Raw genomic sequence first — 23,505 nt, 5'->3', positions numbered from 1 at the left:
TGATCATCCAGACCGTTGCCACTGCAACTACTGAGAAGGCTGCTGCCCCTATTCAGGACCCACACATTTGTCCGGTGCCCAACAAATACCCCTCCGTTGTTGCACCTATAGTACGGCTATCTGTATCGTTGAGGCACGCAGGCCACCCAACCACAGAAAAGGCCATCGTTCATGGGTGGGGGGGGGGGGGGGGGGGGGGGGTCGGGTAACAGTGTATGGTTGCTGTTTAACCTTTTTTAAAATAAATCGTTTTACCTTTACAGCCACTATCTCACCATACATCGATTTCGACAAAACTGTTGTAATTCGACATTTGTCTGCAGATCTGTTATCTAAATACTGTAGCAATAATAAGCATCAACTGTGTCTCCTGTCAACGAACACCTAGCCCATACTGCAGTTTCACTGTCGCTCTTTCGTTCATAGTTGTGTAATCTTAATTTTTTTCGGGAAACGCCAATTGTCACGCTTCCAACTGGCGCACAATCTGAAATCGTTCTGTTTACATATTTAAAAGAATGTTGCCTTTCAATCGCAATAACAGGAATGAATAAGTGACAGTAGCCAGTGTTAAGGTCTAAAATTGTTACAAAACCCAAATGAAAACGTTACGTACCCACCGTAAACGGCACGAAGTTTTGATACCCCTCTTCCCTGGCTTCCAGCCTCCCCTCCAACTGCGCCACCCTGCGGTTGCGCGGGAAGTCCCCCGAAGAAATCCTTATTTGAATGCAAGCTGCCTCATTTCCTGCTGCTTCCCTCCCATTGTGTTCCGACTACGCGAGAGGAATGAGCGTTCAACTGCGTCTTTCACCGAAATGTACGAGCTGCACACAGATTTGATCTTCGTTGTTATTTTCCACTTATCGTACGGTTTTGCGACGGATGTGGAATCGGCATGCAGTTACACGAAAACAAATCTGCACTGCCTCCTATGCTGAAGAAGTTGTGCCCTTCTCTTGTCGCGAGTTTCGTTAGACACTACATGCAGTTCTTCAGTTGAGGAAGGTGGCTCCGTTCAGCGTTTTATGAACAAAGCCGTTGGATCCAGACTGAGATTTTCACTCTGCAGCGGAGTGTGCGCTGACGTGAAACTTCCTGGAAGATTAAAACTGTGTGCCGGACCGAGACTCGAACTCGGGACCTTTGCCTTTCGCGGGCAAGTGCTCTACCATTTGGGGTAGGAGACGAGGTACTGGCAGAAGTAAAGCTGTGAGGATGGGGCGTGAGTCGTGCACGGGTAGCTCAGATGGCAGAGCACTTACCCGCGAAAGGCAAAGTCCCAAGTTCGAGTCTCGGTCCGGTACACAGTTTTAATCTGCCTGGAAGTTTCAAAGCCGTTGGATTTTGCTATATTAACAGTCAGTGTAGATTTTGTAATACTTGCAGATCGATTTGGAGGCCATGACATCGAAGTAACTTGTCTATCGGGCTCCTCAAATCACTGTAGCACCATTACAGCCTTGTGTCTCTGAAAGTTATCTTGCTGGAAGATGCCACTGCTGCCATGGAGACATCCAACATGAAGGTGATTAGCAAGAATGTTCGTGTAGTCCACAGGTTCCATGGAATCCCACGTGGAAAGATCCCATAGCTTAATACTGCCCCCCACCGGCATACATCTATGGCGTAGTGTATGTTCCGACCAGCCGTTCGCTGGATGACGGCGGATCCGGACACTACCATCGATCTGTTGTTACACGAAACTTGATTCATTCGACCTGACGACATGTTTCCATTGGGCAGTGGTCCAGTGTCTCGGATGCTGTGCCTAGTGCACTCTTAGCTGACGATGTCGCTGGGTCAACATGAGATCGTGCAGTGGTCGTCTGCTGTCGAGCCCCTTGTTCAATTATGTGCGTTGAACGGTGTGCGAAGAGAGACTCGTACCAGCACTAACATTGTACTGTATCAGCAGATCCGCCACCGGTCGCCGCTTTACAGACCCGACAAGTCTCCGACTCCAACATTGCATGATGAGGCGTCGACGTTCAACATCGTCGCCTACTGGCGGTTTCACCGCCATCCACTTTTCATCGATCCTTACGACAGTAGCACGCGAACAGTCTACCCGCTTCGTCTTTTTCGTGATGCTCGTTCGTAGGTACCGGGTCATAATTATCTGCCTATTGTCGAAGACGCTTATGTTGGTGCTTTCCCCCCATGAGCAGCGTGTATCTTCACTAGAATGATTCCCCATTCGTTTCTGTTCCGCTTCTATACTTTCCTTACCGCGCCAGTAGATAGGGTGGAACATATTAATTTCTTGGGTGTACATATAGATGAGAATCTTAATTGGAAAATTATTATTTTGGATCCTCTAAAACGACTAGGTTCAGCAACTTTTGCAATCAAAATAATTGCCAATTTTGAGGATATAGAAATTAGTAAGCTAACATACTTTGCATACTTTCACTCTCTGATGTCATACGGAATAATATTTTGGGGTACCTCAACATTTAGACAAAGTATTTACTGCTGAAAGGAAAGTGGTTAGAAGAATGTGTGGGGTTCATAATCGCACATCCTGTAGGCATCTTTTTAAAAGACAACAGCCTCACAGTACATTTACTCACTAATGGCTCAAATTGCTCTGAGCGCTATGGGACTTAACATCTGAGGTCATCAGTCCCCTAGAACTTAGAACTACTTAAACCTAACCAACCTAAGGACATCACACACATCGATGCCCGAGGCAGGATTCGAACCTGCGACCGTAGCAGTCGCGCGGTTCCGGACTGAAGCGCTTAGAATCGCTCGGCCTACTCAGTAATGAAATTTGTTCCCAACAACATGGACCAGTTTAAAAACAACAGTGACATTGATGATTATAATACCAGAAAAAAGAAAGACACTATCCTTTACTCAACCTATCTTTGGCACAGAAAGGGGTACAATATGCTGCTATAAAATTTTTCGGCAAATTACCAGACGAAATAAAATGTCTGACAGACAGCAGTAATAGCTTCAAAAATAAATTGAAATCGTATCTTCTTGACAACTCCTTCTATACCATAGATGAATTCTTGAATAGGAATAAATAAATCTATAAATCTAGTATACGCATTTTGTGCCATTTAAGAGAATGGGGTAAACAATAGGAGTATTAATCTTTAACTCTGTATTATAATATATAATCTTGTTTCATATGTGCATTTCTTGTGCACTTTACACGTTCCACATCATAACGGCTACCGTACCGTGCGATTAATCAATGGAACAAACAAACAAACAAAAAAACAAAAAAACAAACAACCAACCAACCAACCAAGTGCCGGCAACGTCAACAGACGACTTTCAGTTTCGCGGTGGTACTGATCATAATTTTTTGCTTCCTGAATATAAGAATCGCAGAAGAGTGAGCTTCTGAACAGTGTTTCTACATGCTAGTGATCAGCACGGCGCAATGAAATTCTGTTATAATCACGAGACCGGGAAATAGTCATGCAGTAGCTTTCAGACACATCAAACTAATTGAAGTCCACGTTTATGGTCTGATATGAAGACTTAACATAACAAAGTGTGCTGTGTTTGAGAATCTTATTTGAGTAATTCATGGATGACTGAGGAAGAGCAAGAAGGATTTACATAGCGGAAACCAGAATCTCAACTTTCCAGAATGAGAGCCTCGGGCCCAGTTTCAGGAGAAAGTGCTATTGCCGAATGCGGCGGACAAGGATTTCACACTGACATCATTCTCTTGAAAATGTCTACAACCTACTCCACGTGTCTACAGCACCGCGTGTTCACAAGCGTAAGAACACAGCTAGCTAACAAGTTGCATAAAATCAGTTTTCATCTCTGACTAGGCAAAAAACGGTACATTAGTACATGGATGTTACGCAGGAGCCTTTTCGTTTAGTAACTACGACCGGGTGCCACAAATATTTTAATAGCTATGTCTCATAACGCTCATTTAATGGTAAGCTCGTTCTTCAGAGGACGGTATAGCTCCAACAAACGTGTAGCAAAAATACTCTGGGAACTCTCATATGAATTCTCCGCAAAAATACTACATATTTCTCGCGAAAACGTGTGCAGCCATTATGCTTCCTCCGTCGTACGTAGGCATCCTCGTACAGAAGAAACACAGTCAAGTATCTATCTCTCTCTCTCAGTAAATGAATGGGATAGGTCAAGGAATCGCTAATATTGGTGAAAGGTACCTGCTGTCATGCACTCTCCAGTGGCTTGCCGAGTATAGATGAGATTCATTGCTATCCTGGGCAGTTGACACTTGTTTCACTAAGCGCTATCTGCTGTCAGACATTTTATACACGTAATCAGACTTTTGTCCCAATTTAAAGAGACAGTGTAATTACTCTCATCGGTATAGGCGATGGTGTGTATAATTCGTATTCGCTCCTCAAATTTCCTTTTCGTGCATATAAAAAGGTGCGCATTTTACACATATTTGACGAGCAGGAAAGTAACGGTCTACAAGCTCATACGTCTATTTGATGATTAACGAAATGGACTGATCTACGCGAGGAACCCGGTTAAAATCCCTGTCCAGCTACATTCTTTTAGATTTTCCGTGGTTGCTGTCTTCTAATGGAGACTGCAAGAAACTACGTGGAACACGTTAAGTATGGAGCAGGATACCGGCTGCAAACTATGGCCGAATCAACAATTGGCTTCGACTTGTTCCTCGTATTTCTGACAGCATGGGTCGAACGGCCGTGTGCCACTATATAATGGACACAATTAATCGCCATCCGGTTGAAATACCGCCGATTAGTAGACCCGTGACACTTAACACTTGCTTTAATTTAGCATGCGATGTTGAAAGCTTTCAGAAGTAGTAGTAGTAAGAGGTCCCACTGACTCAATCTTACTGTCAGTTTCAAAAAGCACATCGTATTTGTTGATAAGGGAAATAGCAATTTATATCCTGGGCTCTCTGCTTCCCTGTACAGAGTATGGAATCCTACCACTGACACGCCGCTAAGAATCAAGTAGATGAGCAGTTTGCAAGCCAGTCTACTGGGCAAGAAGAACCCTTGAGAGAGTTGACGGTATTTGTATTTCGAGTATCTCTGATACGTAATGCCACGTAGTTTGCCCGAAACTAAGTTGAAAGAGCTTCCAATCGCTTGACGGTAATCAGGGTTGCTCAGTTCAAGGTCTGAAACGGCATACGCAATGGCACTTATGTCCGTAAGTTGTTATAAACAAGAAACCCCTCTTAGAAATACCACAAGACAAAATCTGAAGCACACAAAAAATCTAAATGTTACGGCACCGCGCGAGGCAGTGCACACTGGATACACACGTTTTAGTGAAACATGCCACGGTTACTAAACGGTTTTAATCGTACGAGTCGTCAAGATTATGAACCTATTTGCGTGTGATTTGGTACACTTCAGTTCGTGACTAGACAACGAGCGATAAGAGGTAAAAACACAACGTTACTCATAAAAATGTATAATGACATTAAGTGAAAAAGATTTTCCGAACAAGATACTGCTTAAGAAATTTGTAGAATACGCAGATGAACAATGTTTCGGAAGAGCAACAAGCAACAAAAATTGCTTTCAAATACGTGGTTTTTCCCTTTCAACGTTTCGTGCTGTATCGCAGAAATTCGTTTGACCAAAGGAGATGTCTGTCACTCTTGTCCATCACAGGAACACATTAACAGACACGATACTGGTGATGAAACATCGTAGGATAAAAACTGTAGCCGTTTTAAGAGGGTGTAGTTGCTCGAAATTGGCAATGGTAACGAAAGAAAAGCTTTTTTGAAAGAGTTTGGTTGGTTGGTTGGTTGTTTGTTTCCCTCCACAACAATGAACTATACGATGGCCATGGAATTCAAGAAAATCAATCATTGATAAAATAACATTAAACAAGGATGTAACTGTCGATCTCATACGGATTATTTTATGCGTGGCACTCGTAAATGTTCAAAAACAGTGAATAACGAATAAATAAAAAAAACTTTTTATTCATCCATTGAACTAGACTGGAGAGAGAGAGAGAGAGAGAGAGAGAGAGAGAGAGAGAGAGAGAGAGAAGTTTAAATTATACATGTGATGGTGGTGGTGGTGGTGGTGGTGGTGATTGGTTTGTGTGGGGGGCTCAACTGCGCGGTCATCAGCGCCCGTACAAAATCCCAATTTTATCACACTCCAATTTTGTACACAGTCCGATCTATTCACTGTCACAAATGATGATGATGGTGAAATGATGAGGACAACACAAACACCCAACCCCCGGGCAGAAAAATACGTAAGGTGATAAAAGTCAGCTAAATGCGTGTATAAGGAGAGAAACTGAACGATCATCCTTCTCGATCATGTACTAAGAAATTTCTCCACTTACTGTTACTGTGCTTTTTGCAGTGACTTATGTAAGTATGCGAGCATTTCATTACAGCAGACATCATTTGAAACAGTTACATCGTGATTATAATCAAACCTTGCCAACTGCTGATTTTGGATTGGACAGACCTTGCAACCATGAACTGAGACGAAATGACATGTCTGTGTTTAGTCGAGCGCACAAAATACTGTGATCATGTGTAACGTCCGGAGAACAACTAGTGACAAGTTAGAACTATGAGGTCGTTTGTGATGCTTGCTTAGACACCTCAGTTGGCAGCTAACTACAGACAGATGGCAGTGATTATGGACACAAGAGTTTGATTACTGCAAGATTCTCTGTTATCTCTGGCTGCAAACATGTGCTTTCGAGTCTGAAATGAGGCTGTATAGGATAACGAAATGCGGAGAACAATGGTTCGAATACTAGCGGATTGCATACATTTAGTTTCATCAGATAATTCTGGGTGGTTACTAACGTGTTCCTTCAAGCAAGGCCACAAAATTCCTCTGAAAATCCGCTACGGTGAAATCAGTTAAGGCCGGATAAGAGTAACGTGCCACGAGCAGGAGTAACTGTCACCATATATCTAGAAGAATATCATTGCCTGCACACTTCAAGAACTCTGAATAAGAGAGAAGCAAAAGGTCCCGGCGACACAGAGCAGAAAGGAATGTAATCCCTGTTTTTGTGGCTCTGAAGGGGTGTGACGGGACCTCAGGAAAGGGTAACCGTGCAGCCTCCCCAATGGAGCTCGGTCGACATTCTAAAATCTCCTGGCCATCATCTTAGTACTGGTTGAAAATTTCCAACTAACAAGGTCGACATCTGTGGACCACTGATTGGAACAAAATTTGTAGCCGATAATTTTAACAGAGGTAAATAAAAAGAGATACGTATTTCGGCTTTTATCTCGACATTAAGTAATTTCGGAGGAACTCGATATAAAATCTTTCTGTGAAACTATAATTATAATGACTATATCCAATTGGTGAGCCGGTGCAGTGGTTGAATGGGGACAGTGTGACGCACAGAGTGATAATTTATTGAACGCGAAAACTGCATGATAGGGCAGATTTGGTTGGTGTCAATATGCTAGGTCTTAATGACCTTTCCGAACGCATTGTACACCTAGCTATCTTATGTTTGGTTTGATAACAGCTGATCACTGAAAGGTGGTTTTTTAATAATTCCACTGAGGACTGTTTTCCGTAGACTCACTCCTATGGAATATTTCTCAATGTAAGCAGCATAATTTATCTGCTGCACTAAGTTCCATCGGAGCAGTTGCGAAGCGGACAATGAAAAATACGAAACTTTGTTATATTATTGCACAGTGCAGTTTTTATTAATTACGAATTGCAAATGAAGTTTTACTATAGCCTGCAATAGCGAAACTGCCAGTCAAATATCTGCGATTCTTTAAAAAATATTCTGCGTTTTTCAACATGATAAAGATAAAAAATTTAGTATAATATTGGAATACTGATTGTTTTGTGCCACACACTTTCTGCACATAACAACGCTGTGTCAGAAATGGTACGAAATCTTAAGCATGAGTCCGCTAATTCGTAGTATGAATTTAGCATCATTCGCCTGCCAGAAAACGTAGCCCAACCAATGACAGTATATAGGACTATAGCGACACACCAAACTTTGTTTTCTCACAATCTACCTAAATGAAGAAATACTTCTCATTCAGTTACGAGAACCTGTGCAAAATTTCATCCAAATTCTTGAATCATAACCGGCAGCCTCATTTTCCCACATGAAATTGAATGTGTTGGTACCATGAATGAGGCTGCAATTTACACGAATTTTAATTTGCTTCTAATTTATTTTACCAAATTGTGTTATTTTACTTATGAGTACATGTGATCGTATAAACTCAAAGATAGCTCTCAAACTGGAGTGTAGGCTCTTCTTCATTAAGAGCCATCTTCACTGGACAATACAGTAGCATAAACCACATGAAATGAATTCGCAATTGCATGTCCAAAAACCTTTGCATCGTAATCGGAACAACGCAAGCACTGCAATATGGTATAATACAGTATCTTGCTGTACTATTTTTATCGTAATTGTATTATACGTTTTATTGTCGCAGGTAATCTGTAGCTGCTTCTGCATTCTTGAGACCGAGAACCTTTACAAATAATATAAAGTCACTTTCGTATCACGAAAGCCTTTGCTTCTAGGTCAAATATTTATGCTTGTACTGGACAGGCCTTTGTCATGCAATACACCTGAGTGTATTGCTGCCCGCATAGCGTAATGGTTGGAGCTGCGCATGAAGGTGGCCCTGACCAGTGTTAAACGCTTTCTCTGGCTAAACAGGCTTCTTTATATCCGATTCTTTCCTCACATTGTTTGTCAAATACCATGCTGGTAGATCCCTACAGCTACATCTGCATCTACCTCTATACTCTGCAAACCATCGGCTTAAAACTAAAGCCTCCGAATTTTTTACTGTTCTCAATAACGGTTGAGGAATTTACGTGTCATGCACGCTGCTCGGTCGACCTTACCGCTTTGCTGACAAGTTGCAACCGTCTGCCGCTAGAGGGCTCCGGCGATGTGTAATGGAACTGTATCAGTGCGTGAGAAATAGTGTGCCGTGACCGAGTCTCTAAACACAGAAAACGTGCCTCCAATTGAAATCCATATACGAGAGAACGCTGGGAGCGGTGATGATTGTATCGACATCAGTAATGTGCGACGTTGCGTTGTTAGCGCTTTTAATGAAGGAAATGATGGTGCTAACCTCAACGTGTATAACAGAGCACTGAGTGGCCAATCGCCTACGGAAACCAACGAGACTCCTCGAAATCGGTTTGATGAACTCAGAGTAAATCGTCGGATAACGTAAGACACAGCTCTCAGGAAATTGTGACATATCACGAGGGGGTGTGCACGCAAATATTGCAGAACTGCGTTACAGGAAAATGTGTGCACCGTGGGTGCCTCTAATGCTCTCACTCCTGAATTGAAATACAAGAGATTGGACATCTGCCAATTTCTTTTGTCTTTTGAACATGAGCGTGATGGGTTCCTTAACAACACTTCGAAAAGCAATGAAAGCTAGGTTCACCATTTTGATCCCAAAAACAAGAGAGCATCACTGGAGCTCCGCCACAAAAAAGTTCAAGACCATGCCATCAGCCGGCGAAATCACTCTCAGTGTTCTGGGATGTTCAAGGTGTGGTGCATTTGGAATTCAAGCCTATAGGGACCACCACAAACTCTGTGAAGTACTCAGAGACCCTGAGAAAACCGAAAGCACGAATTCGAAGAGTTTGTCCACACATGTAGCACCCTCACTCTCAGCCCGAGAACGTTAGAACACACACGAGCACTGTGACATCTGCAACAACCTGACCCCTTGGGTTCACTGCCATCTATCGTCCTCAATACAGTCCCGACGTGGCCCCATCCGATTTTCATCTGTTTCCCGAACTTAAAGAACACCTTACGAGCACTTTACCCTGATAGTGATAAAGCTTTGCGAGCCAGAGGTGCAGTTGTGGCTCCGTAATGGAGGTCTGACTTTCTACTGTGGTGATATCAACGAAATGGTCCCTCGATAGGAGAAATGTGTTCGTCGACAGGGTGACTGCTTTGAAATAATTATGAAGACATAAAGAATAAAGTTGCAGAATGTTAATAACGTTTGATTTTTTTTGATAAGCGGTCTTAGTTTTCACATTAAATTCGGAGGCATTACTTTTCAGCACGCCCTCGAATTCCCCACTCTACCACGTGTTAGTGTTTGTTGCTGTTCCTTTCATGTATGGAGCGCGGGGAGAAGCGTTGCGTCATTGCCACTGTGGACGCTGTAATCAGCCTAATCTTTGCTTCGCGGTCCCTACGGAGGCGGTAAGTAAGAGTTTGTAGCATGTTCACACAAAGTTGGTCTACGAATCTTGTAAACTGACTTGCACGGGATAGTTGGCGTCGTATATTCAAGCGTCTGCCTGTTTAGGCCTTTTAGCACTTCAGTGACGCCCTCTCCGAGGTAAAGAAATCCTGTCAGTATTCGTATGTATGAATATCCTGTTACGGAAAGTAAAGGAAGGTGTGGCAGACGGTCGCAGCAACTTGTCTGATTCGCCACACTGACAAACCGTAGCGCTTTGAAGAACTAACAAGATGATACTAAGCAATCGCTCTCATGGACCGTAGGCTGACTGAGAAAAACCTAGACGGCTGACCGTTCCATCAGACCGGTCCGCTTTTGGTGTTTAGCGTCCCATGCAAGTCAAGTTCATTCGTTTGTGTACAAACTGGCTGAAAACGGGTGGGCAGGAATCATCCCGTATTTACATGGACTGACTGAGGGAATATACTGGACACCTAAATCAGGATAGGCAGCAGCCCCGTCCCGCCCCCACAGAACCACCCCTCCCACACACACACACACACACACACACACACACACACACACACACACACACACACACACACACACACACACACAAAAAAACATACAAACAAACCCGATGCTCTGACAACGTGCACGACTCTCCTCCTCGTACATTAAGGTGATGTGGCCTCAGGAATGGCGTTCGGCTACAGAAATATATACAGGGTGGTCCGTTGATAGTGACCGGGCCAAAAATCTCCAGAAATAAGCGTCAAACGAAAAAACTACAAAGAACGAAACTAGTCTAGCTTGAAAGGGGGAACCAGATGGCGCTATGGTTGACCCACTAGATGGCGTTGCCATAGGTCAAACGGATATCAACTCCGTTTTTTTAAATAGGAATCCCCATTTTTATTACATATTCGTGTACTGGTAGTACGTAAAGAAATATGAGTGTTTTAGTTGCACCACTTTTTTCGCTTTGTGATAGATGGCGCTGTAATAGTCACAAACATATGGCTCACAATTTTAGACGAACAGTTGGTAACAGGTAGGTTTTTTAAATTAAAATACAGAACGTAGGTATATTTGAACATTTTATTTCGGTTGTTCCAATATGATACATGTACCTTTGTGAACTTACCATTTCTGAGAAGCATGCTGTTACAGCGTGATTACCTGTAAATACCACATTAATGCAATAAATGCTCAAAATGATGTCCGTCAACCTCAATGCATTTGGCAATACGTGTAACGACATTCCTCTCAACAGCGAGTAGTTCGCCTTCCGTAATGTTCGCACATGCATTAACAATGCGCTGATGAATGTTGTCAGGCGTTGTCGGTGGATCACGGTAGCAAACAACCTTCAACTTTCCCCACAGAAAGAAATCCGGGGGACGTCAGATCCTGTGAACGTGCGGGCCATGGTATGGTGCTTCGACGACCAATCCACCTGTCATGAAATACGCTATTGAATACCGCTTCAACCGCACGCGAGCTATTTGCCGGACCTCCATCATATTGGAAGTACATCGCCATTCTGTCATGCGGTGAAACATCTTGTAGTGACATCGGTAGACCATTACGTAGGAAATCAGCATACATTGCACCATTTAGACTGCAATCGATGAAATGTGGGCCAATTATCTTTCCTCCCATAATGCCGCACCATACATTAACCCGCCAAGGTCGCTGATGTTCCACTTGTCGCAGCCATCGTGGATTTTCGTTGCCCAATAGTGCATATTATGCCGGTTTACGATACCGCTGTTGGTGAATGACGCTTCGTCGCTAAATAGAACGCGTGCAAAAAATCTGTCATTGTCCCGTAATTTCTCTTCTGCCCAGTGGCAGAACTGTACACGACGTCCAAAGTCGTCGCCATGCAATTCCTGGTGCACAGAAATATGGTACGGGTGCAATCGACGTTTTTGAGATTCCCGATTCTCGCGCAATTTGTCTGCCACTGATGTGCGGATTAGCCGCGACAGCAGCTAAAACACCTACTTGGACATCATCGTTTGTTGCAGATCGTGGTTGACGTTTCACATGTGGCTGAACACTTCCTGTTTCCTTAAATAACGTAACTATCCGGCGAACGCTCCGGACACTATGATGATGTCGTCCAGGATACTGAGCAGCATACATAGCACACGCCCGTAGGGCATTTTGATCACAGTAGCCATACATCAACACGATATCGACCTTTTCCGCAATTGGTAAACGGTCCATTTTAACACGGGTAATGTATCACGAAGCGAATACCGTCCGCACTGGCGGAATGTTACGTGATACCACGTACTTATACGTTTGTGACTATTACAGCGCCATCTATCACAAAGCGAAAAAAGTGGTCCAACTAAAACATTCATATTTCTTTACGTACTACACGAATATGGGGGTTACAGTGACGGATAACACGAGCTATGACGATGATGAGACAACAGTTTCATGGTTTCTAAGGAAAAGTTTGTCAGTACTACTGTTAATCTAGGAACTTTGATCACTTTCTTCTCATTTTGTAATTGTGTAACTGCCAATTTTTCCCTCTGGCATTATTTTAGTTTATAGTATTATATCCTTTTTCTTTGAGGCGTTTTACTTTCACTCATCCTATATTTTCGAGTTGTAGTCAATCTCTAATATCGCATCCTTCAACAGGCTTGCATAAGTTTAGTGGGTTGCTACGGATATTTATTAATAAAGGATACCATGTAGTAGTAGTAGTAGTAGTATTGCTAGAGATGCTCGTGGTAATGAGAAGACGCCAAGAGTGCTGGAAAATATCAGTAATGGAAGATTCCACACTTACTGAACGATGTCTGTGAGGGTACTAATATTTTCAACACTGTACGAGCGTAAATCTAGAGCAAAGCATTGATTTTCGCGACATAACACTTTTAGTTTCATTGCTGTAGCTACAGACCCTTAATAGCTGTTTAGTGTCCCGTATTTTCGGTATGATGGTGCCATAACGCTGAAGTGCAGATCTTTTTCACCTCTAAACAAGATGACATGTTAGGTACTAATGCATCACAACAGCAAAGATATATTCTCTTCATTTTAAAATCTGTAAGCAATGTGTTAATATTTGCCTTCCAGCTCTCAAATGTGCTCAAAATTCAATATGCGTGATTCTGAATAGGTAGGCCTATACTACAAAATATACTGACTGCTATATTCTAGTTTGCATACAATTTCTTCTTCAGCGAATCCGACACGAATCTACAGTGACATTTTCCTCTGCCCTTACAAAATTCTACACAAACTCTTGGTAATGTCTGTGTAAGTAATCTGGTTGTACAGAGCCGAAGAATTCACGTACTACTAACCACTTAATTAGCAAACACAGAAGGATTGAAGTAAGTCAAAGAAAAACTCTGGTACGCATCCAACATACCAGCTATATTCATGAACTATATTCCTAAAGAAATAACAATGGGAAGAACACGCTGAATTAAACACGAATTCCACGTGGTAGTAAATATATTATTGACATAAAATATTTAAGCAAACCAATAAAATTTTCGCCAACCATTCTTATGCCTTAAAAAAGATGTTTAAACCGTTACAAAGCATTATTCTAAACATACTCGTCCCATGTACGTTGGTAATTGGACGACTTCAGTGAGTGTAGAAGCGCATAAGAATTTTGTTATGCCAGTGTAACACGGAGAGAGAATAACACGGAGAGAGAATAACACGGAGAGAGAATAACACGGAGAGAGAATAACACGGAGAGAGAATAACACGGAGAGAGAATAACACGGAGAGAGAATAACACGGAGAGAGAATAACACGGAGAGAGAATAACACGGAGAGAGAATAACACGGAGAGAGAATAACACGGAGAGAGAATAACACGGAGAGAGAATAACACGGAGAGAGAATAACACGGAGAGAGAATAACACGGAGAGAGAATAACACGGAGAGAGAATAACACGGAGAGAGAATAACACGGAGAGAGAATAACACGGAGAGAGAATAACACGGAGAGAGAATAACACGGAGAGAGAATAACACGGAGAGAGAATAACACGAAAAGAGAATAACACGAAAAGAGAATAACACGAAAAGAGAATAACACGAAAAGAGAATAACACGAAAAGAGAATAACACGAAAAGAGAATAACACGAAAAGAGAATAACACGAAAAGAGAATAACACGAAAAGAGAATAACACGAAAAGAGAATAACACGAAAAGAGAATAACACGAAAAGAGAATAACACGAAAAGAGAATAACACGAAAAGAGAATAACATGAAAAGAGAATAATACGAAATTCGTTAATTTTACTAGAATGGATCATAGAATACTTGGTTATTAATTTTACGAAAGGTAGACATGCCACAAAGTGAAGAAATTTCTTACAACTAAACTGATGTTTACCATTGTGTTCTCGCATTCTTTTCCTCACACTGGTTCCCGGTTTTATTCAAGTACTGGACAATTCAGATGATAGCTGCAGGGAAGCCAGTCATTTTCAGGTGCTGTTGATACGATCACTAGTGATTCATGAACGCCCGTCCTTGATCTCCGAACTACTCTGATCTGAAGTGCCGAGTACCTTAACGAAACAGATACTAGGAATGAAAACGAAAAGAGAAAGACTGCCAGGTTAGACTGCAATAAAAGATAGTTCAATACTAATTTTTGTCCTATTTAGTAGTTTTTTATATGTGCAGACAGAAACAGCAGCTGCTACTCTGAACACACACAGTGCATGCATAAAAGTTTCATAAATCACGTAAAACATTTGATTTCACATAGCTGTACCCAAAATTCAATTTTACAGCTTTTCAGTTGCTACATATTGGTTACAGAGCTGCCAGAGCACAAAGAGAACGAATCAGATTCTAACACTGAACGTCTGATGTGTAATTACTTTGTTTTTTTCATTTAGTAATGCCCGAGCTCAAGTTTACAAGTCAACTGCAGTAAAATTTAGACTGATACGGAAGTAGCTTTGTGTGTTTTATGTCAAATAAGAAATTCTGCCGATATTTTTCACATAGTCATTGCGCTTGGTGGTTGTGTAAGTGTACATACATTTCGCAGATCATTGCTGCTACAACTACTGTTACTGCACCTAACATGTTTCATACATTAACACAATTGTCCATTTATCATCAATTTCTCTAAAGACGAAGTAGTTTCTAGATACGAACCGCATTCGGATATAGTGATTTTTCCTTACATCGCACGAAACAAAACAAAAAACAAACAAAAAACAGAAAATGTTGCTAACAATAGTTTCCTCCTCACAATAGGTTTTTACTGCGATTTCTGGGAGCTTTCAATAAAACAATCATATTTAAGGTAGTTGGGAACGCGGCAAAAAATTGCAACATTTCTCAGGGATGCATAAAATGAAATTTTAATGTAACAGTTGTTTGTGGCCTTGCTCTATCCAAAACATCGTTATCTTTTGTCACATCTAGAAAGTATACCGCCATGATCATCCTGTTATTAGCTCACGTTCTTAGCATTAACTTACTGCAAGAAACTCAGTAACGTATTGTCGTGCAGTACATGCAAGGGAAGCAATAGCTGATAAGGGAGAGAGACAGGGTTGTAGCCTATCCACGATGCTCTTCAGACCGAATATCGAGTAAGCAGTAACCGAAACCAAAGAGAAATATGGGAACAAAATTCATTTTTAGGAAGAAGAAACGAAATCTGACAAAATTTTGCTTTCATAGGTAAAGAGACTTTGAAGATTAGTTGAATGGAATGGAAAGTGTGTTAAAAAGAGATTATTTAAATAAATGGCGACTGCCGAAGTAGAAAGTATATAAAATGCTGAATCGGCAAAAGCAAGAAATGTATTTCCGAAAAAAGACAAATCTTTTAAAATAGAGTATAAATTGAAATGTTATGCCTTTTATGAAGGTATTTGTCTGGAGTGCAGCTTTCAACGAAAGCTATGTGTGGACGATAAAAAGCTCAGACAATAATCACCTTCTGAAATGGGGTGCGACAGTAGAGTGCCGAGGATTACGTAGGTAGATCGGATTATTAAGCAACGTGTACTGAATCGAATTGGTGTAAAAAATAAATTTATGCCAGAACCCTGTTAAAAGGAAGGTTCGACTGATCGACAGAGTCATCGAAGAATGATCTTTTTGGTAATGGAAGAAATTGTGTGGGTGGATAGAGACCACGGCTCGAATATTGTAAGCAGGTTCAAAGAGATGTAGGTTGTACCTGTTACGCAAAGACGTCTGCGAAGCATAGACTCGTTTGATGCATCTCTCCACCTAGTCTATGCACCGAAGAAAAACATCAACCACCGGTATCGGGACTAGATCAAAATGTTTCAACTGCATGCTGAAAAAACGATTCGTTTCTCTCACTGTTTCACGTCGATACTGAACTGATGTTGCCTGCGCCACAGTTCGCAGCTTTTCCGCGGAAATCACTGGAGTCACCTGTTTAGTGTCCGGACACCTGCGGAGCGACAATGGAGGGAGACCAATGGAGCAGTAAATCGCTTCCTCCTCCCTCCGGTGCGGGAAAAAGTGCGGCGTGGCTGCTGCTGTACCTGATGGATGGAGCCGGCCGCGGCGCAGCGTCCGCGTCGCAGGCTGTCTTTGTACTGAGTCTAAATCTGGAGCAGCCCACTGAATCACACTCCTGCGACCTGCATCCCCGCCGCGCCGCCACTTTTAGCTGAGCCATACAATATGCATTGACCAACTCCCTCCACCCCGAAATGCTCTCTAGCACTCTGCACATCCGCAGAGACAACTCTAATATACATTGGCACCTACATGGCTACTCTGGAAGTCACACTGAGGTGCTACGCCGAGGGTTCATCGACCCACTTTCACACACATTCTCTATTGTGCCACCCACTAACAGCATCCTGAAAATATACAGGGTGTTACAAAAAGGCACGGCCAAACTTTCAGGAAACATTCCTCACACACAAATAAAGAAAAGATGTTATGTGGACATGTATCCGGAAACAATTTCCATGTTAGAGCTCGTTTTAGTTTCGTCAGTATGTACTGTACTTCCTCGATTCACCGCCAGTTGGCCCAATTGAAGGAAGGTAATGTTGACATGCGACTCATTGCTCTACAGTACTAGCATCAAGCACATCAGTACGTAGCATCAACAGGTTGGTGTTCATCACGAACGTGGTTTTGCAGTCAGTGCAATGTTTACAAATGCGGAGTTGGCAGATGCGCATTTGATGTATGGATTAGCACGGGGCAATAGCCGTGGCGCGGTACGTTTGTATCGAGAAAGATTTCCAGAACGAAGGTGTCCCGACAGGAAGACGTTCGAAGCAATTGATCGGCGTCTTAGGGAGCACGGAACATTCCAGCCTATGACTCGCGACTGGGGAAGACCTAGAACGACGAGGACAAGTGCAATGGACGAGACAATTCTTCGTGCAGTTGACGATAACCCTAATGTCAGCGTCAGAGAAGTTGCTGCTGTACAAGGTAACGTTGACCACGTCACTGTATGGAGAATGCTACGGGAGAACCAGTTGTTTCCGTACCATGCACAGCGTGTGCAGGCACTATCAGCGGCTGATTGGCCTCCACGGGTACACTTCTGCGAATGGTTCATCCAACATTGTGTCAATCCTCATTTCAGTGCAAATGTTCTCTTTACGGATGACGCTTCATTCCAACGCGATCAAATTGTAAATTTTCACAATCAACATGCGTGGGCTGACGAAAATCCTCACGCAATTGCGCAATCACGTCATCAACACAGATTTTCTGTGAACGTTTGGGCAGGCATTGTTGGTGATGTCTTTATTGGGCCCCATGTCCTTCCACCTACGCTCAATGGAGCACGTTATCATGATTTCATACGGGATACTCTACCTGCGCTGCTACAACATGGGCCTTTACAAGTACGACACAACATGTGGTTCATGCACGATGGAGCTCCTGTACATTTCAGTCGAAGTGTTCGTACGCTTATCAACAGATTCGGTGACCGATGGATTGGTAGAGGCGGGCCAATTCCATGGCCTCCACGCTCTCCTGACCTCAACCCTCTTGACTTTCATTTATGGGGACATTTGAAAGCTCTTGTCTACGCAACCCCGGTACCAAATGTAGAGACTCTTCGTGCTCGTATTGTGGATGGCTGTGATACAATACGCCATTCTCCAGGGCTGCATCAGCGCATCAGGGATTCCATGCGACGGAGGGTGGATGCATGTATTCTCGCTAACGGAGGACATTTTGAACATTTCCTGTAAAAGTGTTTGAAGTCACGCTGGTACGTTCTGTTGCTGTGTATTTCCATTCCATGATAAATGTGATTTGAAGAGAAGTAATAAAATGAGCTCTAACATGGAAAGTAAGCGTTTCCGGATACATGTCCACATAACATATTTTCTTTCTTTGTGTGTGAGGAATGTTTCCTGAAAGTTTGGCCGTACCTTTTTGTAACACCCTGTGTAACAACTCTATCTCTCCGTGCGAGCCATTATTTCTGTTATTTTATGAAGATAAAATACAGGGAGCGATGGCTATTTACAATTTGTACAGAAACCAGATATCAGAGTCGAGGGGGCATGAAAGGGAAGCAGCAGTTGGAAAGGGAGGGAGACAGAGTTTTAGCCTATCCCCGATGTTATTCAATCTGTATGTTGAGCAAGCGGTAAAGGAAACAAAAGCAAAATTCGGAGTAGGAATTAAAATTCATGTGGAAGAAATAAAAACTTAGAGGTTTGCCGATGACATTGTAATTCTGTCAGAGACAGCAAAGGACCTGGAAGAGCAGCTGAACGGAATGAAAAGTGTCTTGAAAGGATGATATAAGATGAACACCAACAAAACCAAAACGAGGATAATGGAATGTAGTCGAATTAAATCGGGTGATGCTGAGGGAATTAGATTAGGAAATGAGACGCTTAAAGTAGTAAATGAGCTTTGCTATTTGGAGAGCAAAATAACTGATGATGGTCGAAGTAGAGAGGATATAAAATGTAGACTGGCACTGGCAAGGAAAGCGTTTCTGAAGAAGAGAAATTTGTTAACATCGAGTATAGATTAAGTGTCAGGAAGTCGTTTCTGAAAGTATTTGTATGAAATATAGCCATGTATGGAAGTGAAAAGTGGACGATAAATAGTTTAGACAAGAAGAGAATAGAAGCTTTCGAAATGTGGTGCTACAGAAGAATGCTGAAGATTCGGTGGGTAGATCACCTAACTAATGAGGAGGTATTGAATTGGGGAGAAGAGAAATTTGTGGCACAACTTGACTAGAAGGAGGGATTGGTTGGTAGGACATATTCTGAGGCATCAAGGGATCACCAATTTAGTATTGAAGGGCAGTGTGGAGGGTAAAAATCATAGAGGGAGAGCAAGAGATGAATACACTAAACAGATTCAGAAGGATGTAGGTTGCAGCAGGTATTGGGAGATGCAGTTTGCGCAGGATAGAGTAGCATGGAGAGCTGCATCAAACCAGTCTCTGGACTGAAGACCACAACAACAGCCGGCCTAGGTGACCGAGCGGTTCTAGGTGCTACAGTCTGGACCCGCGCGACCGCTACGGTCGCAGGTTCGAATCCTGCCTCGGGCATACACATACATCTCGTAGGCACCCCTTAAGCAGCTGTGAATTTAACAACAATCGTATGGTACTTTTACTCAGTCATGGCCGGCCACTGTGACCGAGCGGTTCTAGGCGCTTCAGTCTGGAACCGCGCGACCACTACGGTCGCCGGTCCGAATCCTGCCTCGGGCATGGATGTGTGTGATGTCCTTAGGTTAGTTAGGTTTACGTAGTTCTAAGTTCTAGGGGACTGATGACCTTAGAAGTTAAGTCCCATAGTGTTCAGAGCCATTTGAACCATTTTTGAACCACAACAACAACAACAAGTTTCTCCCTATCTAGGTCGGCGTCGGCAAAATATTTTTGCGTTCCGAAGAGAAAATTGGTGAGATAAATTCCGTGCAAAGATCCACTGCAACAACAAACGCCTTCGTTTTAATGATTTCCACCCCAAATCCTGTATCATGACCGTGACACTCTCTTTTATTCCTCAATAATACAAAACGTACTGCCCTTCTTTGAACTTTCACGATGTGCTTCGTTAATTCTATCTGTTAATGATCCCACAGAACGCAGCAGCACTCCAGAAGAGGACGGACAAGCGTAGTGTAGGCAGTCTCTTTAGTAGATCTGTTGCATTTTCTAAGTGTTCTGTCAACAAAACAGTCTTTGGTTCACCTTCCCCACAAAATTTTCTTTGCGTTTTTGCCAGTTTAAGCTGTTCGTAATTGTAATTCCTAGGTATTTAGTTTCATTTACGGCTTTTAGATTTCACTGATTTATCGTGCAACCGAAGTTTAACGGAATCCTTTTAGCACTCATGTGGATGACCTCTCACTTTTCCATTATGTAGTGTCAGTTGCCAATTTTCGCACCACACAGGTATCTAAACCTTTTTACAATTCATTTTGATCATCTGAGGATTTTACTAGCAGATAAACGAAAGCATCATCTTCAAACAACCTAAGACGGCTGCTCAGATTGTCTCTTACACCATTTATATGGATAAGGAACAGAAGAGGGCCTATAACACTACCTTGGGGAACAGCAGAAACCACTTCTGTTGTACTTTTTGGCTTTCCGGCAGTTACTAAGAGCTGTGACCTCTGACAGAAAATCACGAGTCCAGTCGTGTAACAGACGATATTCCATGAGCATGTATTTTATTTCGAACCGCTTGTAAGGTTCGCTGTCAAATACCTTCTGGAAACCTAAAAATACGGGATCAATTTCAAAAACCATGTCGATAGCATTGAACACATCGAGTGAGTAATGACCTAGTTGTGTTTCACAAGAACGATGTTTTCTAAATCTGTGTCCCGTGTTTCTCTCTAACTGGTATCACTGTGGAACGACAAAAATTTCTTCCGAGAGAATTTTATACAGGATCATCATCATCATCATCATCATCATCATCATCATCATCATTATTTAAGACTGATTATGCCTTTCAGCGTTCAGTTTGGAGCATAGCCATCTTATAAAATTCCTCCATGATCCCCTATTCAGTGCTAACATTGGTGCCTCTTCTGATGTTAAACCTATTACTTCAAAATCATTCTTAACCGAATCCAGGTATCTTCTCCTTGGTCTGCCCCGACTCCTCCTACCCTCTACTACTGAACCCATGAGTCTCTTGGGTAACCTTGCTTCTCCCACGCGTGTAACATGACCCCACCATCTAAGCCTGTTCGCCCTGACTGCTACATCTATAGAGTTCATTCCCAGTTTTTCTTTTATTTCCTCATTGTGGACACCCTCCTGCCATTGTTCCCATCTACTAGTACCTGCAATCATCCTAGCTACTTTCATGTCCGTAACCTCAACCTTGTTGATAATAGTCCTTACATTTCTGATCTAGCTCTGAAATATTACTTTGCAAACTTTCAATTGAATCTGCCATCACAACTAAGTCATCCGCATATGCAAGACTGCTTATTTTGTGTTCACATATCTTAATCTCACCCAGCCAGTCTATTGTTTTCAACATATGATCCATAAATGATATGAACAACAGTGGAGACAGATTGCAGCGTTGTCTTACCCCTGAAACTACTCTGAACCATGAACTCAATTTACCGTCAACTAACTGCTGCCTGACTATCCATGTAAAGACCTTTAATTGCTTGCAAAAGTTTGCCTCCTATTCCATAATCTAGTAGAACAGACAATAACTTCCTCCTAGGAACCCGGTCATATGCCTTTTCTAGATCTATAAAGCATAGATACAATTCCCTGTTCCACTCTTAACACTTCTCCATTATTTGCCGTAAGCTAAAGATCTGGTCCTGACAACCTCTAAGAGGCCTAAACCCACACTGATTTTCATCCAATTGGTCGTCAACTAATACTCGCACTTTCCTTTCAACAATACCTGTGAAGATTTTACCCACAACGCTGATTAAAGTGATACCTCTGTAGTTGTTACAACCTTTTCTGTTTCCATGTATAAAGATTGGTGTGATTACTGCTTTTGTCCAGTCTGATGGAACTTGCCCCGACTCCCAGGCTATTTCAATTATCCTGTGTAGCCATTTAAGACCTAACATTCCACTGTATTTGATGAGTTCCGACTTAATTTCATCCACCCCCGCTGCTTTATTGCACTGCAATCTATTGACCATTTTCTCCACTTCCTCAAATGTGATCCTATTTCCATCATCATTCCTATCCCATTCAACCTCGAAATCTGAAACATTGCTGATCGTATTTTCACCTACATTGAGCAACTCTTCAAAATATTCCCTCCATCTGCCCAAGGCATCCACAGGAGTCACCAGCAGTTTTCCTGACCTGTCCAAAATACTTGTCATTTCCTTCTTACCTCCCTTTCGAAGACTGCTAATTACACTCCAGAATGGTTTTCCAGCGGCTCGACCCATAGTCTCCAACCTGTTTCCAAAGTCTTCCCAAGATTTCTTCTTGGATGCTGCAATTATCTGTTTGGCTTTGTTTCTTTCTTCAACATAACTTTCTCTGTCTACCTGAGTTCTAGTATGTAGCCATTTTTGATACGCCTTCTTTTTCCTTTTACAGGCTGCCTTGACTGTGTCATTCCACCAAGCTGTTTGCTTCATCCTACTTTTACACACTACTGTTCCAAGACATTCTTTAGCCACTTCTAGTACTGTGTTCCTGTACCTTGTCCATTCCTTTTCCAATGACTGTAATTGACTACATTCAACTAACTGGTACCTTTCTGAGATCGCTGTTATGTACTTGTGCCTGATTTCCTTATCCTGAAGTTTCTCCACTCTTATCCTCCTACATATGGACCTGACCTCCTGCACTTTCGGCCTCACAATCCCAATTTCACTGCAGATTAAATAATGATCAGTGTCATCAAAGAATCCCCTGAATACACGTGTGTCCCTCACAGCCTTCCTGAATTCCTGATCTGTTATTATGTAGTCAATGACAGATCTGGTTCCCCTGCCTTCCCAAGCATACCGGTGAATGTTCTTATGTTTAAAAAAGGAGTTTGTGATTACTAGGCCCATACTGGCACAGAAATCCAAGAGTTGTTTCCCGTTCCTGTTGGTCTCCATATCCTCTCCAAATTTACCCATAACCTTTTCATACCTTTCTGTTCATTTTCCAATCGTGGCGTTAAAATCACCCATGAGCAGAACACTGTCCATGTCCTTTACTCTAACAACTGCATCACTGAGTGCCTCATAAAAACTATCCATCTTATCTTGATCTGTCCCTTCAAAATGCGAATATACTGACAATCCTAATTTTCTTGCTAGACACTGTCAAATCTATCCACAT

At 42.4% G+C, this 23,505-nt stretch overlaps 1 protein-coding gene across 5 annotated transcripts in view; it reads right to left on the bottom strand.

Moving 5' to 3' along the window:
- LOC124554999 overlaps positions 1 to 16,827 on the bottom strand; it is a 168,059-nt gene extending 151,232 nt beyond the window's left edge. For all 5 annotated transcript variants that reach the window (XM_047128739.1, XM_047128741.1, XM_047128742.1 and 2 more), the window contains exon 1: positions 16,739 to 16,827. The gene's annotated coding sequence lies outside the window, so the exon portion shown is untranslated. The remainder of the gene's footprint in view (positions 1 to 16,738) is intronic.
- Between the last annotated feature and the right edge of the window lie 6,678 nt (positions 16,828 to 23,505).

Source organism: Schistocerca americana, chromosome X (genome assembly GCF_021461395.2).
Source record: "Schistocerca americana isolate TAMUIC-IGC-003095 chromosome X, iqSchAmer2.1, whole genome shotgun sequence".
Classification (NCBI taxonomy): domain Eukaryota; kingdom Metazoa; phylum Arthropoda; class Insecta; order Orthoptera; family Acrididae; genus Schistocerca; species Schistocerca americana.
The sequence above is the reverse complement of the archived record's forward strand: the minus strand, read 5'-3'. Positions and strand labels throughout refer to the sequence as shown.